This window comes from Sebastes fasciatus, chromosome 22 (assembly GCF_043250625.1).
Source record: "Sebastes fasciatus isolate fSebFas1 chromosome 22, fSebFas1.pri, whole genome shotgun sequence".
NCBI classification, from domain to species: Eukaryota; Metazoa; Chordata; class Actinopteri; order Perciformes; family Sebastidae; genus Sebastes; species Sebastes fasciatus.
The window spans coordinates 5,927,617-5,945,263 of record NC_133816.1 but is presented as its reverse complement, the minus strand read 5'-3'; the positions used below and the strand labels follow the sequence as shown (position 1 = coordinate 5,945,263).

The 17,647-nt window shown below is 43.0% G+C and overlaps 1 protein-coding gene across 5 annotated transcripts in view; it reads right to left on the bottom strand.

The window, feature by feature from the left end:
* The window catches only part of ppargc1a (peroxisome proliferator-activated receptor gamma, coactivator 1 alpha), a 295,998-nt gene that overhangs the window by 178,939 nt on the left and 99,412 nt on the right, over positions 1 to 17,647 (bottom strand). The window lies entirely within an intron of this gene.

The window sequence follows — 17,647 nt, the reverse complement described above, 5'->3', positions numbered from 1 at the left end:
GCCCAGATAACTCAAAGAAAGACAAAAAAAAAATCCTGTGTGAAGCAGTACCCACAGAAAGGTACATGCTACTTCTGTGATCATTGACAAGTCATTCTATAAATGTGAACATAACACATCTAATAGACAACTCAGATCAAAATGACCCTTAGTTTGCCCAAGGTGAGTTTTCAGGGACATCTTCTGTTTAATTAGTGATAATGAAATAAAGTGTACATCAGGAGCCCAAACATTCAAATACAGTACTTACAATGTATTTACTATCTAGTTCGGATGTTTTATATTTTACTGAAAACTTTAAAGTTGTTTTGGGGTGGAAAATAGGCGGCAACCTCCAGGTCTGAAAAGTGAAGCCAATGCTGAAGTGCCTTAAACTTGTATTCTTTCTAACAGTCAGCAGGGGGCGACTCCTCTGGTTGCAAAAAGAAGTCAGATTGTATAGAAGTCTATGAGAAAATGACTCTACTTCTGATTTATTACCTCAGTAAACATTGTAAACATGAGTTCATGGTCTCAATTGCTAGTTTCAAGTCTTCTTCAATACAGCATGATGTTCATTTAGTAAATTATGGCCCCATTTAGAGTTAAATAGACCATAAAGCAGGGGATGCTTTAGGGCGTGGCTACCTTGTGATTGACAGGTCGCTACCACGGCGTTGTCCGGTCTGGGAGTTATCCCTGTTTTTGGTCGTAGAACTTTAACCCTTTCACAGTGTGTTTTCAGTTCATGAAAGTTAATTGTAACATTTTGGTCATCTAAAAATTCCATTCGATCATTGTTCAGCGTTCGGCTGTACTTAGCTCCACCCTCTCGTGTCACTTCTGGTTGCAAAAAATCAAGATGGGTGACGTCACGGTGACTACGTCCACTTCGTATATACAGTCTATTACATTTCATGTAAGGTTGTGTAAACAGCTTATACAGGGGGTGAGTAGTTGGGGGTCATAGAGCCACTGATATCAGAAATGTAATAAGCTGGAATGATTTATGTGACAAGTCAAATTGTCCAATAATGAAAACAAAACAATGCACAACATGGACGAGTTGAAAAGTCAACAAGATATGTACGGGTTAAGGTTTAGTTGTTAGTCACTACATGACAATGAGCTGCAGAAGAGATTGTCTGCAGATGTAATACACTTAGCATTGATGCATTGGACTGCTAAGCAGGAACAGAACAACAACAATCTGAACAATTCTGACAACTATTAATAATGCTTATGGGCACTACGCACAAAACACACCAAATATGGAAGCTGCTGAATTAGAAGTCTGTCTCTTATTCAGCCAGGTACGAGCAGTAACACCTACGATACCCCTCATCTCACTGCAGCATTGGGCCGACTGGGTCAGTCGCTCAGCCTCTCAACACAAAGAAACTGCTTCTTCAAAGTCAGCAATCAAACACGCACGGCACAAAAGCATTTATCTTCTGTGGCTTGCATTAAAAACGGCACGGTATTCATTTGGAAATTAAATTTGCCCACCAAATTAAAGAGCGGAGGAACATAATGGATTGATCTGGATTGTCAGGGGGGCGAGGGACCCCCTGTAAATAAAAGAGAACGGGAAGAGAGTTGAAAGAGAAAGTAAGCGGAGGGGTTTGCTGGATCAAATTGCAGTATTGTCTTATTTCATTGGGGAAGAGTTTGTGTGTGTGTGTGTGCTTGTTTGTGTGTATTGACCACGGGGAGAGTACACGGCACTTCATTTTCGAGCTGATTGTGCGCTGCCCAGTGGCGGCACCCGCTGCCAGGCTACTCAGTGAAAAGCTTCCACTCTCTTCCTCTCCTCCTCTGCCGAAAAGAAATCAGCCGCAAAATCAGATTACGATCAGGAGAGATTCATGGGAATGATAGAAAAGAAATACAGAGCTGAGGGGACTTTGAAGCAGAACCCCAAAAGCAATGAGACTAGAGAGAAGAGGAAAAGAGAGAGAAACCTTGCCTACACGTTACATTTTTACTAGGCAGTAAACAATTGTGCAGGCTTTCTCAGGGCATTTGTCTAAATCCAGCACAAGAAGAGGGAAATATGTTAATCACAGAGAATAACCTACAGGAAAATTAGAGGCATGTTGCTGGAAAGTGGTGGGTACACAAAGTCAGTCGGTAAAGCTCGAAAGCAGATTGGAAAGGTTGCAATGCTATGTAGCAAAATAAGTAATGCACATAAGGAAAAACAGATTAGTCTGGACTAAAATATAAATGACATACTTGCAAATGTTAAGTAAAAGTCCCTAGAAGTGTATGATTCAACCTTTTCCCATGGTCTAGTGTTAAAAAAGTTAAAAATCGTGATATCGAATCGCAATACATATCGAATTGGCAAACAAGTATCATGATGGTATCGAATCAGGAGATAGGTGTATCATCACAGCTCTACTATTTAAAAGGTCCAAAGACCAGCATTATTTTAGGCCCAATTAACGAAACCTGGGTGAAGTCAAAGGCTTAAATTAACAAACGGATAAAAGGAGCAAAAGTTATACAGCATGGCTGTCCTTTTCAAAGAATACAGCTTTCCAATCGTTAATTCAGTGAAAGCCTAACTACCTCAGATACTTAAAAATATATCACAGGAATTGGCCTCTACTAAGGGACATCATAAATATGACCACATAATGAACATCCGCTCGGAGAGTGACTGTGATAGGGGCCATAAACCCTCTAAACTGGTTCCTATACTGTCTGAAGGAACACCATTTGTCCTATGAAGGACATAAAAAATATGATTTTGCCCAGGTAGTCTTCTACATCTCTCCTTTGGCACCGTTCTCCTATCTACATGTCTCAAAGGGCTTTTGAGTAATGCATTTCTATTATTGTACCGTGTGTAGTGTCACATTGGTGGCTTTATCAGGAAGTTGTTGTAGGGTGGAGGCTGGAGTGGGATGGAAGGGTTATTTCGTGGGCTTGGCTGGCATTAATCTCTGTCACTTGTCCTCTCTGATTTATACTCCTTCCCAATAAGCCAGTCTACGGCCTCCACTTCAATTGCTACTTTGTGATAGCGCTCCATGTTCAGCCTTCGTCCGCGCCGCCGCCGCTTGACATTGAAGGCTTGTTCTCCAAACCAGCAGAAAGTAAAAAAGCATGGTAAAGAATTAAATTTCCTGCACCAGGAACAAGAAAGACAAGATAATAGGAGCCTGGAGCTCCCTCCACCTCCATATAAAGAAAAGCCATTCTCCTCGGAGTCTATTAAGCCGCGGTGTGGCTTCTGCTTGACGACTTTGATCAAGAGCAATTAATCTTTCACCAGGAGTGAGGAACGCGGTAAAGGCCCGGGTTTGAATACAGTCAAATTTTAAAACATATAGAAAGGAGGTTTTAATAGGTGAAACAGGAGAGATCTATCAGAACCAGCCTCTGATTAATGAACGCCGAGGCTTAGCTCCAGGCTATCTGATCAGAAAGATTCAACAGCAAACTCCTCCAATCATCTCCTTCGCATTTATTAACAGACCGTCAGGATGGGCAACCATGCCACCCACCCACTGTCTAACAGCCTCACCACCCCCCCACCCTCTGCTGTGGTCCGTATATTTCCAAAGTGTTTAATTACAGATGATTTATCACCAAACTGTCGTTTGCTAACTGGGCCCTTCCGTTCTCGCTCCCCCCCCCCCACGCCACTCTCCCGCTGCGTTGAGGGGAACCTTCACGTCATTATGAGAGAGCTCATTTATATTAAAATGAGTATTACCAGTTAATTCGCTCCATACATTTCGGACACAGCATGTGTCACGCATGAGCTCCCGGATCACACCTGGTTCCGCGGCGGCTTCGGCATACATCAAGTGCTTTATTGCGGGAGAGTTAATGCGCGTTTGATCTCGCTGCGATTTGCCATAAAGATTAAAGAAAAACACGGAGCGTAACTCATATATCATTATTCCATATTGCCCTTGCAAACATGATAAGTCTAAGAGCACATTAAACATTATGCACTGAATTAAACGTAGAACACTAAAGGGGCCATTTATGTCGAATCTCATTTCCTCGGTTAACCTCTGGTCATAGCTGTCAGTCATATTCGCCAGTCAAGGACGATCACGATGTTTTGCTTAAAGCGAAAGAGAAAACCAATAATGCATATCACAAATGTAGTCTATGGAAGTAAGTGAACTATATGCGCTCTTCAGAGCGGACTCCATCATCCCATAATCCCCCAGCTCTTCAGGATGCATTCACAGAGGAAGCTAAATTCACTTTTATCCAAAGAGACCACACACTACCGCTAACAACCTACAAGCAATCCTAAAGGACTCCAAACAAAACCCACATAAATATGCACACGGATTGCTACCTCCACATCCATGTAAATGAGAACCAATCCCCCCCCCAAAAAAATGAGTTTGGACGGGAATAGCTTCCTCCCAGTTCAGCGAGGGGAAATAATAATGAGGGTATTAAATACAGCCAGCAGATGAAAAATAATAACATATCGATTGGGCACGTAGCGCTTTCAAAAGGAGCGTAATGGCCTGATTCCTGGTATTGATCCGCGAGCAGGCTCGGGGAGGAGTAGCTAGTCGCCCCTGTAAGACCCCCAGTGAGAATGAGATTGGTGAAGCCATCTGAGGTTCTGTTTCTTGTTTCGCTCCATACAGGCTTCATTTCAAATGGGTGTTTTTTTTCCCCTTCCCCTGAGCGGATGTGAAATGAATGCCGCTGCTGAAATGGTCTGACACATACAAGATTTGCCATCTTGTGATCATACTTACCTGGAACAATGGGGCTGTGCTGTACAGAAATGTGCATTTTGTAGCATCATTGAATACACGGTTTAACATTCATGGTTTTTTCTTCAATCGACGGATTGCTTTTGTAATAAAGCAGATTTCCTTCAAGGCATGTGTGTTTGAAATTAAGATGATAAGTATGAGATATCATGCAGGATTCTAGCTCCTTCATATTATTTATGCTGTGTATTCATGGAGTGCTATGTTTGACTGTGCAAAAGGTGGACATAATTCAATCTCCAACTTAACACATATGATCCCTAACCCGCCTCTCACAAACTCTTCAAGTGATCTTATTTCTGGCTCAAAGAGACAGAAAAATCTATATCTCAATTTGGTACACTTCAACTCCACTCCAAAAGTGCCCTGAGAGAAAACTGAATTAAACTGAGACAAGCTGATTCAACACCCTGAAAGATGAATTTAAGTAGTTGTTTCTGAAATATGTATTTGCCGTGTGCAACGCCGGGCTTCTTTGGCGAAGAGTAAAAACGTGATGGGACTTCACAGCGGCTTTTTTTCCCGTCTGGATAAAGGTGTGTTTTCCCAGAATAAAAACGTGCATGCCTGGGAATACATTAATCATAACAAGGTGACAGCCATCCTGACAGACAAGCAGAGGAACGGGAACAGATTTGACGGCGCTTTCTATTCCTCAACGTGTTGGGAAAAAAGCAAAAAAAAACGTACAGGGCAATTAAAGGAGCGTCAATAGCCGTGTCAGCTGGATTAGGGGCTGGGCGTGAAATTGTCACATTGTGTGTCAGGGGTGCTCTGTTAACAACTCGGCCCCGGCTTTTGCCGTGGAGTGGCGGAGGGGGGCCCCCCCGATGGAACGTGACACTGGAAGAAATACCGTCAAGTCTGTGCAAGGCCAGATTAGATTAGCACACTGGAACAGGTGGTCTTTTATTGGCTGCGTGATACTGTCAAGGATCCTCTGAAACTGGATGCAGCATGTGCGTACAAACACACACACAGGGGGAACATTCAGGATGAAGGCAGCACAAAGCTTTTGTGCCGGATACCGAAAAGAACCTCAGCTTGCTCACGCCTGAGTCAATTGTAATGTGAGAGTGCAACGCATGCGGTTGGATGCTGCAGTCACTGTTACGAAGAATAGAAGGAGGGTGTGGGGGGGGAGAAGTCATGCTAGGGTTAATGCGCTTTGGGCAAAAAACACTGAGTGTCTGTTGAGTGACGGGAAATCCAGGGATTGTCCAGCTGTCTACCAGGCGACAGCCACACAACAGCGTCTAACGAGTGAAGAGAGGCGGGGGGTGATGGTGAGGCAGTTTGCCAAACCATTCTCAACACCCAATAGTATATTTACTGTCATTTACAGGGAACATATTAGCCATGAATAATACATGTGGTGATGTATGGCACAGGTTTGCTTTGGATAAATTATACAGTGGGGCCGAACCAAATACTGCGTCATATCCCCATATGGACAGCGAGGCATAAAAATGCACCTCTGCCAAACTGATGGTGGGTAATATACAGCCCGCTCTCTGAAATCTGGCTGAGCTAAATTTACTGAATGGGGCCAAAAACAGCAGGATCCAAATGCCACCTTGGCTTTCTAAACATATGGGGTTATTTCTAGGGGTGTTACGATACATCGATCTGGATCGATTCAATGATCAATAATCCAATATCATCAACTTGAAAACATTGATACGCATCATCTTTAAGATACGCCTTCATTTTTTTTTTTTTAATTCCCATGGTACGTCTGTGTCACCATTTCCATCCAAGCACACCTGCTTCCTACAGAGCCCAGTAAGAAAATTGTCAAATCCTATTTTAGTTGCTTTTTGTGAGTTTATATAAATGTAACTGATTATGTTAAAGTGGCAGTAGGAAGTTTATTTTTGGCATCATTGGCCAAAAATACCATAATAACCTTTCAGCATATTGTAATTCAAGTGTTTTTAGAGAAAATTAGACTTCTGCACCTCCTCATGGCTCTGTTTTCAGGCTTTAAAAAAATCTATGTGCCTGTGACGGGAGATTTTGACCAATCACAGGTCATTTCAGACAAAGAGCGTTCCCATTGGCTGTGCTCCGGTCATGTGACCGGTACTTGGCGTTCCTTCAAGCCATCTCAACCAGATCTCAACATGGCTGCCGGGTCACAAACTTTCTCATTTTACAGAAAAACGGTACACTACAAGACGTTTCTGAAAACATTTGAGGCGAGAAACAGGCAATAACGTAACATAATATTGATTCATATTTGATCAGCGCTGCCTAGTTTGACCGTTTGGTTGGAGGTCGCGAGTGATTGACAGCTGGCTCTCATAGACCGCAGATGGACAGAAGACCTCAGATCAGCTCTTACTGCTTGTTTTCCTCCGGTCTGTGAAATCTTGCAGATGCCGTTAGGAGCACCGGAGGACACCGGAGGACACCGGAGGACACCGGAGGACACCGGAGGACACCGAGGCACATGATTTTTTTCAGGTTACCTGTCTCTTGTACTACTGTCACGATATAGCGACCGTTTTATAAAAATAACTTTTTTCAATCATATTTGCTCCAATCTCTCCTACTTCAGCTTTAAATGGACATATGATATCGTCTCATATCGATTGCAGGCCCCTGAATTGAATCAAAATCGTATCGTGGCAGACTTTGTGATATGAGCAAATATTGTATCGTTGTCCAAAGATTCAATATAATATTGTATCGTGATGAAACTTGTGATTTACACCCCTAGTTTATTTCTGAGCAAGCAAGAGACAGATTTGAAGTCATGCTTGCGATTGTGTGCAGATTTCCCCCCACAAAAATGATCCTGGGAATGCCAACATAAGAAATACCAGACAGTAGACTGTGGGTGTTCTTTTAGTGAAAAAAAAAAAATTGTTGAGGTGTTTTGATGTGAGAGAAGTGTCTGATGAGGAGGTCTATTGAAACTAGGTCACAAGGGGTGCCATTTTGTCAAAAAGCCTGAGTGAAAAGCATTGCAAGAAACATGAAGCGCATTTTTTAGTCAAGGAAGACAAACTCTTTTCCATTTCTAGGACAACACAGTCCTTCTAACTTTATGGCTATATAGTAATGAGACAGTTTTAGAAAAGCTAATGTGTAACGAGTGTCCTCTGGCGAATAAGTAATAAACTTGCGTGTTTAAAGGACACTTCAGCAAAAGAAGTCGACTAACTTTTTAAATGTACATTTTTATTACTTCTGGAGATAAACTGGCCCACTTGTTTCAAGCATGCTTGTTGACTTGGTATACTTCACATACACTACACATTTACTTTTTAAGTGGTACTTAATGGAACTGAAAGAGTCTATAAGCTCATTTTATGAGGTAACTTTTTCAGTGATTTGGGGGAGCAGGTCTGGCCTAGAAAATGTACAATTTGTGGATCCGTAGTCTGGAGTTTATATAACTGAGAAATGAACGGCGATTGTAATAATTCCAAGTTATTCATGGGTAAATTTCACTTTAATAGACCGGAAGGAATTTAGTTTGTAAAACCCCAAGTTTTGCCAAACTCTCCCTTATCCAATTAAACTTTTATGCAAAAGCTCTCAAAGGTACAGATAATGATGTGTCTAATTCAACCATTAACTTCCCACACAGAATGAGATAAGATAGAAAGATCTTTATTCTCAAGCTGTATCAAGAGTGCTAGTGGTTACACTATGATATAAGGGAACTAAAAAGAAAACAAGGCAGGCGTACAGAGTGTCTATTTAGGGCAAAAAGACTGCGAGATGAAAATTCATGTTAGTGCCTTTGGAGGAAGCTGAGGTAGTGCCAGAACACAAGGGGAAAGACGATATTCAAATCCCGCAGTACTCTATCAGACGGTGTTAAAATGAGATTTGGCACTATATCTAACACAGAATGAGTTATGAGTTGGACAACTATTATGGCTAGATTCTAATTGGAAGTGTCCATGAGCAGTTTTTTTTTCCTCCTCGTACCGTCAATGGAAAAGATGTAATATCTTGTCTTGTGCCGGCTGGCGAATGGCGGATTGATCTACACTTATTTTAGCTTGTCAGAGTTGATATGCTGTAGTAAGTACAGCCCTTAGATGTATATAGAGTGATTATGGGGGTAGAGACAGGGCCACAACTTTTCTCCTGATGTGCAAAAGACCAAAAGTAGGGAATATGCATAAAATAAGAGCCTGAACTAGCTGGGGAAATGTTTGGCCTCTGGCTATACACAGAATCCAAAATGTCTGATTAATTGTTTATTGCCACGGTATGAAGAATCACGGGCAAACATTTTCTACATGTACTGCACCGGCTCCTTTATCAGTGAGGGCTTCATAACAATACCCGGTGAACTTTCCATGAATTCCTACGCCCAAATACAATGCAGGTGCCTGTTTGAGTTGACGATTAATAGCTGCAATTTACAGCAAATGGGCTTCCGCACAATATGTTTAGCGGGGCTAGATAAAATGGGTCCCTGGCCACTGATCTGGAGACAGATTAGGTTTTTAGTCGGCTATGATTAAGGCATGAATAGGGAATGGGAGATCAGACTTTGGACCTGCAGTGTTTAATGCTGCCCACCTGTTATAAATGAGCAGTTAAAACGAGTCAAGCGTTGGTGGTCCCGGGCCAATTCAAGGGCATATAAGCTACACACACACACACACACTCTCTAACATCAGTTCTTTACCTCTCTTTTCAAGCCACCCCACCCCTTTTGGATTTCCACACTCTTGCTGCTGTGCAAGGTGTTGCTGTACGCTTGGCGGGTCACTGGGCCGACGGACGGTCTATGATTTCCCTCCGAAAGAGAATTCAAAAAGGACATTTGTCACTGCGGGAAGATGAAGAGATTTGCTCTACTGCATGTACAACCAGACTGACTGCGCTGAATGCGAAAGTGGTAATAAATGACTCTTTAAAAGAGACATTTTTTTGCCGTGGACTCATCCTCGTCCAGGGGTAATGAATCACAAATCTGTGTGCTCTTCACAACCACCAGACCCAGTGTCGCCAAAGGCATCTTAACACTGTACATTTTAGCGTTTCAAAAAGAGCATCTCTTACATCTGCTCCATGAAAGTGTGGGTTTCAAATTGGGTCAACAGACTGTCGCTGAGTTTTTTCCTTGTCAAGGAGTCTCTCCTTGTACCTGCAGGCTGAAAGTACTTAACACGTTCTCTGAAGTTTGACTTTCATGCACTCTGTAAAACATCTGAAAACGGTCGCTTTCTGTGCGAGTGCTAGCGTTCGCCGGCGAGTGTTGTCCTCGTTTATTTCTAAATGGGCTTATTGCATAACAGCCCATGGAGGACCCTGTAATCCAAGTGGTACAACATGTGAGAGGTGTAGAACAAGGAACTGGGGCTAGCCACGGAGAGGGGCTACTGTGGTAACGCGGGCTAAAAGGTTAAAACAGCAGGGGGAATTAATATGTCTTAATGACATTATAATGAATGGGAAAATATGGGACATCATTTATTAAACGGAGTCAAGTGTGTCAGGGAAGTGCGAGGACTCACAAACGCATTAATTATCTCGCGGTCTCTCTTCATGGACGGGGGAAGAAAGCACTGGTGGAGAGGTAATGACAGGCCCCGAACGGACGTCATAAATTACCACAGGGGGGCTTGAAGACGACAAGGTCTCGTCTCACTCCTGCACTCACGCAGCAAGATGTCTTTTCATGTGTCCAAACCGTCACTGGGAATTTGGACAGAATATCAGAGTTGCCTTTTCTAACTCTCACTCATTTCCAGACAAGAAAGGAGGGAAATGCCCTTTTTTCTCTAAAGACCTGATATCATACTGGCAAGACATGACTTGTTATTTATCATACCTGTCACACTGGGAAAAAAAGAGATGTAAGCTTAAGTCCTGTTTCCACACTTTACTGTCTTGGGACCAAGGACGGGGGGATGGTGGTTCAGGCTCTGCTCCAGAACAGTCATCCATAACCAGCAGTCTGTTTTTAAGATTTGTGATGTTTGGGCCTGATCTGATCCTGGCAGCTTTTCTTAAAAATGATTTTCACTGTTGAGTTTTCTGGGATCCAATGACAACTGGTGGATTCCAAAAGAGCCTTGATGTATTCATGCACTCCTTAAACTCTCATCGTCACGGGGTCCGTTCTGATAACAATACTAACATGGTCGGATTGCTGAGACACAAAACTATTAAAGAGATGCAAAACTATCACACAGATGTAACACTATCAGAAAGAGATGCAAAACTACCACAGAGATGAAAAACTACCAAAAAGACATGCAAAACTACTGCAGAGACACAAAACTACCAAAAAGAGACACAAAACTACCACACAGATGCAAAACTACCAAAAAAAGATGAAAAAATACCACAAAGACACAAAACTACCACAGAGATACAAAACTACCAAAAAGAGATGCAAAACTACCACAGAGACTCGAAACTACCGAAAAAGACGCAAAATTACCACAAAGAGACACAAAAGAACCACAGGAAACTACCACATGGATGCAAAACTACCAAAGAGGCCCAAAACTACTACAGAGATGCAAAACTATCAAAAAGAGATGCAAAAGTACCAGAGACACAAAACTTACAGAGACTCGAAACTACCAAAAAAGACACAAAACTACCACAGAGATGCAAAACTACCATAAAAGACACAAAACTACCAAAAAAAGATGCAAAACTACCACAGAGACACAAAACTACCACAGAGATGCAAAACTACCAAAAAAGATGCAAAACTACCACAGAGATGCAAAAGAACCACAGAGAAGCAAAACTACCACAGAGACACAAAACTACCACTGAGATGCAAAACTGCCACAGAGATGCAAAACTACCACAGGCATGTGAAACTACCAAAAAAGATGCAAAACTACCACAGAGACGCAAAAGAACCACAGAGATGCAAAACTACCAAAAGAGACGCAAAACAACCCCAAAGAGACGCAAAAGTACCACAGAGATGTAAGACTACCAAAAATAGATACAAAACTACCACAAAGAGACACAAAACATCTACAATGAGATGCAAAACGACCAAAAATATGTCTCTTGTTCTTATATAGGAGGGGTGGGGGCCCTTTACATGTCTATGCCCAAGGGCCTGATGCCTTTCGGAGTGACTTTAACGGTAAAACCAACCAAGCATTTGTTAACGACCGCAAACCAACATGTTTAGCCAGCAAATTTAAGAACTTAAGACCAAACAACTTTTCATCTAAAAGGTGAAGCACTGTAAGCCACACACGCAATCATTTTCTGTAAATGAATTAACCTGATATAGAATCTGTACCCAAAAATCATGATAGCTACTTCTTACTTCTCATTAAGAAATATCACATTGCATCCCCACGATTTACTGTTTTGTAGTAAAATTGCTCATCATTACTGCCACATTGAATTGGTAGGTATACATCTTATCTAAATTTGAAATACCATACATAATATGTGTTAGTAATAAAGAAGCTCCATCTCTCTCAGCTTAGTCCAGAGTGACGCATTCCAGCACCGAGCACCTGTTCAAACCTCTCAAACTGCTTCTGTACTGATACATTACAGCAAACAACTGCGCAACAGCCTGATTTTCCAGCTCTACAAATTGGTTAATTCCTCACACAATAAACCTGCCAATGTCATTTGAGGGAATATTGACCAACCAAATGCACATCCGAGCTCAGTGAATCTACAGCTTGGTGGCCATATGTTGTTATGGCAATACCAGCTACCCACAAACAAAGCCTCTAGCAGACAGATCTCTTTTTTTCCCCCCTCTGTTTTTCTTTCTAATCTCCCGGTGCTGCTCGTCTGTCAGCATTTCAGTATCTGACTCCTGGGGGTCAGCTGAGTCAGAGGTCGAATGCACGCAAGCTTGGCACAAGCACAACAAAGGCTCAGTTTCCTTGGAAAAGTCAATGAGACCTAGGCGGAGGAGGGTTTTCCAGGTAAAATTTGATGTGAGATTGATGTAAAGGTTAGGCGACACGGTGGGAGAAAAGTTGATATGCAATTAAAATGATGTGTTGACTGAAATTGTGTTGGAGAATTGACATTTTATTATGTCTTTGCTTCCCAGACAAAAGTTCTGAAGGGTACCCAAAGAGGGTCAACAACTTTTTCATTAAGATGTTTTTGAGTTACCGTAGATCACTTATATTTCGTGTGTTCTTCTGTTTGAATAATGTCAAACAACATTCTCTTTCAATGTACATGAACAGCTCTAAGACAAACAAGTCAAACGGGTCATTTTGTTTTGGTGTCTTGTGGATTTCAAAGTTGAGAAAGGACCAGATACGACGGTCTCGGATCAAGACTTAAACCCAGGGAAGTTGCGAGTGCTGGAATGCTCATGTCACTCTGGAAACGAGTAAATGACACTGAAAATTGCAGCAATTATTGCCGACTTAAGGCCCGCCTGTGGGCCCTAGGAGAATTAGAGGAGAAAATACAGACTCCGTCTTCAAAGGCAATTAGTCTTCATATTGTAGTGTGTCCATTCAGCGAGTGTTCTACCCACTCATGGGACTGCACATGTGGACATGGCTAATAGTCTCTGTTAATGAGCCAATCGTTCATTATCAATCTTCTGGGAGGCGCAGTGTGAGAGCAGCATCCTGTTGACACATTTGGAGGAAATGGCCGCCGCATGCCGTTCCCTACGTATGCACAGCACTGCGGCGCGATTGTCGCTGAAGGCTGCGAAAGAGCAGCTTGATTCCGCGTGTCCTTGTGGAGACAGCTAAATTAGACAGATTTGCATGCACACGCAAACCCATGCACATGCGCGCAGTTTGAATCCTAGCCTATTCTGGAGGGGGAATGCCCTTTTTGTCCCTGGCCACCTGGTCAAAACACTAACAGCTGACTTGTTGCTGAGCCCTGCAATGGTAATAAATCACAGCGCGCCCCCCCCTCCCAAACACATACATGCAGTCACACACCGGCCGGCACCATCAGCCTATTCCTGTACACCACGCCAGATACCATCTCTTTATGTTTTATGGCAGTATAGTTCACCCTTTTTTCATCAGAGTGCAATCTCTTGTGCTGCGTCTACAGGCTCTGTGCCTGGTCCTATCAGCTCAGAGCTCATGGTGGATGTTGGGCCTTTTCTACACGAGCAATCGATGAACACACCATTCCCTACATTTACTCTTAGTGCTACCACACTGTCTTTTTTCTGATATCGCCAAAGTGCTTCTCTTTACCTTTGGATAAATGACACTTTTTGACTTTGACACTTTTGTTTTTTTCATCCTGTTTACTCACTTCCTGTGCATCTTTGGTTTTCTTCTCACTGTCCCTGATGCGTGCTGGATGCAGCCGTTTCCACAAGCAACCCACCAGTAATCTGAGCTCTTAAAAGCCCTGTACATTCCCCCCCTTACTCATTCATTCTCACTTTGTCTCCCATCTAGACAGACTCCATTTTAGCAGTAGTCCAGCATTTTCCATTGACCTTACAGTGCTTGATTAAGGGCACTGGGCCTCTGGCGCCACTCTGTTTCCTCCATGTTTAATTAAAAGGTGAGGAAAGTCCTCTGTCTTGTGATGATGGCTCGAGTACATGATTCTTTCCCTGCCAACCCAAAATCCCTCTCTTGTGGCTTGGGCCCCAGGCTCCTGCCTCCACACGTCCTTTCACTTAAGACTGTTTTCCTGAGACTGAAAACTTTTTCTTGACCTTTGTGCCATCGCCAAGGAAACTGTCCATCTTTCAGTTTCCCTGTAATATGCTGAACTCCACAGGATCAGATAAAAGTAAGGAGACTTTTTTTTTTTCTCCTTTCCACGTTGTTTACTGACAAAAAATGTCTTTCTTGTCGAGAAGGGGAAGGAAGCGATCATCATAGTCTATAACATAAGTCGCCTTGTCAAAGCCTGTTTAGAATACATCCTCAGAGGAGCCGTGCGGAGAGGAACACAGGGGTGCACTTAGTGTCATTGCCGCTGGGGAGGGAGCTGTCGAGCGCCGGCGCAGCAAAGGAGGGGGCTGCTGTTTCATATGTCTATGGCAATTAACGCTGATGTGACACATTCAAAAAGGTCCCCTGGGATTGACAAAGCCAACAAATTGACTTACCATTTGAACACGAAGACGTAGGAGGGGGAGAAAGAAAAAAAAGGCGCACGGCTTCGTCTTGTCATAATGAATCTGGAACCTATTCCTGTCGGCTGCGTTGCTGGTGTGATGATTGCACTTTATTTCCTGTATATGCCATAAAGTACCACTGTGCTTACAGGGACATTGTGTAGCTTTTGACAAGATGGGGGTTGTGGGGGAGGGGGGGGCGCCCTGAAGTAATGACTTTATCGTGTGGTTCTGGTAACTTACATGACAAACGAAACCGTTGCTTTGCTGCTTGCTATAAATGTCTCCTTAGGCCCCGGAGCAATGCGGGGAGAAAGACAGATGTTTCATTTCATGCCATGTTTTCAAACTCTTACACACACACACACACACACACACACACACACACACACACACACACACACACGCTCTCTTTTCCTCTCCGCCTATCTGACAAACCTCTACTTAATCCTGAATGATATATGCATCTCAATTCATTTCCCAGTGCTGTACTGGAATCGCCCTCCAGCTCAGGGAGCAGGAACCCGGTGTCCATAAAGGTTCAGCCAGTGATTCAGGCTTTTAAGGAGCGTTCAAAATGACAGGAGTCATTGGGCGGCCAATTTGTTTTCTCACGGGGAGCTGTGTTTGTGGCATTCGGCTTTCCTCGGGGAAACAAGGGCAATCAGCTGGAGCTTGTCGAGGACTACGAGAGCTACTGACCTCTGACCTCTGCTTTGGGAAGTCACTGGAGGTTTCAAGAAGACAGCCGCCATTGGCATAGAATAAAACCTTACATAACACTGCCCTGCTGTTAAATTGCACTGCGACACATCCACCAATGTGTACCTGCACACCACAGGTAAAACATCAGCATATTCATTCTAATAAAAGGCTCATCATCTTCCCGTTCACATGAACAAGAGAAAAAATATAGTTTTAAACAGTAAAAGACAGAGTTTTAGTGATGGCAAGAAAAGTGGTTGACATACAATTAACAATTCAACACCATTAATTACACTTAATCACTGCAAAAAAACTCCCCAGTTGTGCGATTCAAGTGTTTAACTTGAGTGTGACAGAGGCGATGAAGAGGGATTCTGTGGGGAACCCTTACACATGTAATGTTGGTCCACAGGAGCTCTCTGTGTGGCTGAAAGGGGGGGGTGTTTGGTGGCATTGAGGTGGTTGATGGGGCAGATGTCTTCTCTGGGCGGCCATGCATACAGACCTGGCCCGGGGGATCTCTACCCGCTGTGCATCAAGAGCAATTAAACACAGCTCATACCGGAGTTCACTGACGCAAACGCGCTGTAAAAAAGCGTATACGCACACGCAAGCAACCTTAAAGGACAGGACGAATGGGAAAAAAACTAGCGCCGCAGGCATAAGTTGTACCAAATCAAGTGAATCAAGTTAGTTTGGGGAATACAAATTATTCAAGACTATTGTGTAGAAAAGTAAAGTGCATTTATAGTAAAGCCTCTCCCGCAGGCTCTGACCTAATCTGCAACATCCGGCTGCACTTGTCACAATCCTACAGCTGCATGCCTGCCCTAAAAATGTATACAAGAACAATAAAAATGGATTTCAAAATACCTACGGCAGGTGCACATTCAGTAAGAACACACTAGGAAAGGAGCAAAGTCTGCAATGAACGTAAACAGTAAAAACAAACTATTAACTATAGTACGTTAATGGAGCGATTTCCAGTGCACACGTAATCAGAAAATGCAAATTAGTTTCTCATTAATACGCAGCGGAAGAGTTTTAAAATCCAGGTTAATGTGCTTTGCTGCAGGCAGGACAGGGCTACACTTTGGATTAGTTAAAGTGATTTAATAAAGGGCAGGTGGCATGTGCAGTTCAGTACACCTGCTACTGAAGAAGGCAAAATTACAGACGTTGCGAGGAGATCCACTTGATATCTCAAAAAATCTTTCACGCTCAAGTTAGATAGCTACAAGTCACCGCTCTCTCTTTACTCCTCTACCTCAATCTAAATAAAACTAATCTATTTCCCTCCAAATTCAGCTCTCTTTAGAGGCCCGCCAAATTAATTCAACAGTTATAACTAGATTCGGTGGCGTGCAGGAATAACCGGCGTTCCACAGCTAAATCAACATCAGACACTAGGCTGGTCCTCTGGGGGCGCCGAGCAGTGCCTCACTGTTTCTCAGTCAAAGCAGCCCGCTTCGCCTGCAGCCCCCCGTGGAATATCTCTTAATGTAACTGGCATCTTCATTTTGGCTGTGCTCTGATTTTTGCATGAAAAATCAAATCCTCTATTTTAACTCTGAAAAAGTAAAGGGTTTGAGGAGAAAGGGGGGGGGGGGGGGGGGGGGAGAACAAAGAGTGAGAGACCAACAGAGGAAAACGGTGTAAGCTGTTAATGCTATGTTAATCCCCGACTAAAAACAGCTGAAGGTAATGCAGAGCTAGATAGCTAGCAGAGGAGGTGAGTGAGAGAGAGAGGAAACAGGGGGTTACAGGGCATGCATAAAAGGAAAAGGAGGAAACATCACCAGAAGTCTTTTAACCAGTGTGAGGTATATTTTCTAGCATGATTATAAGACTTCATGCTGATTCAAACTGGTTTCCCCGCACAGAAAACAAACAGCATTCGGTTGAGAAGAAATCTATTAAAGGAACTATATGAAACTATTTCCATTTATTAATTGCTTTGTATGGCCGATATGTGAATGGATTGTAACGTAACTTAAAAACTGAGACCTTCCTAGCCAGCTGTAACTTAGCTACGCTGCATGGATCTGGCGGTGGTTGCTTCATAACGATAAAGTAATTTGCAAACGGCAAAACTAGTTAGTATCATGAAGCCAATGGTCCAAATAAAATATAGGGACAT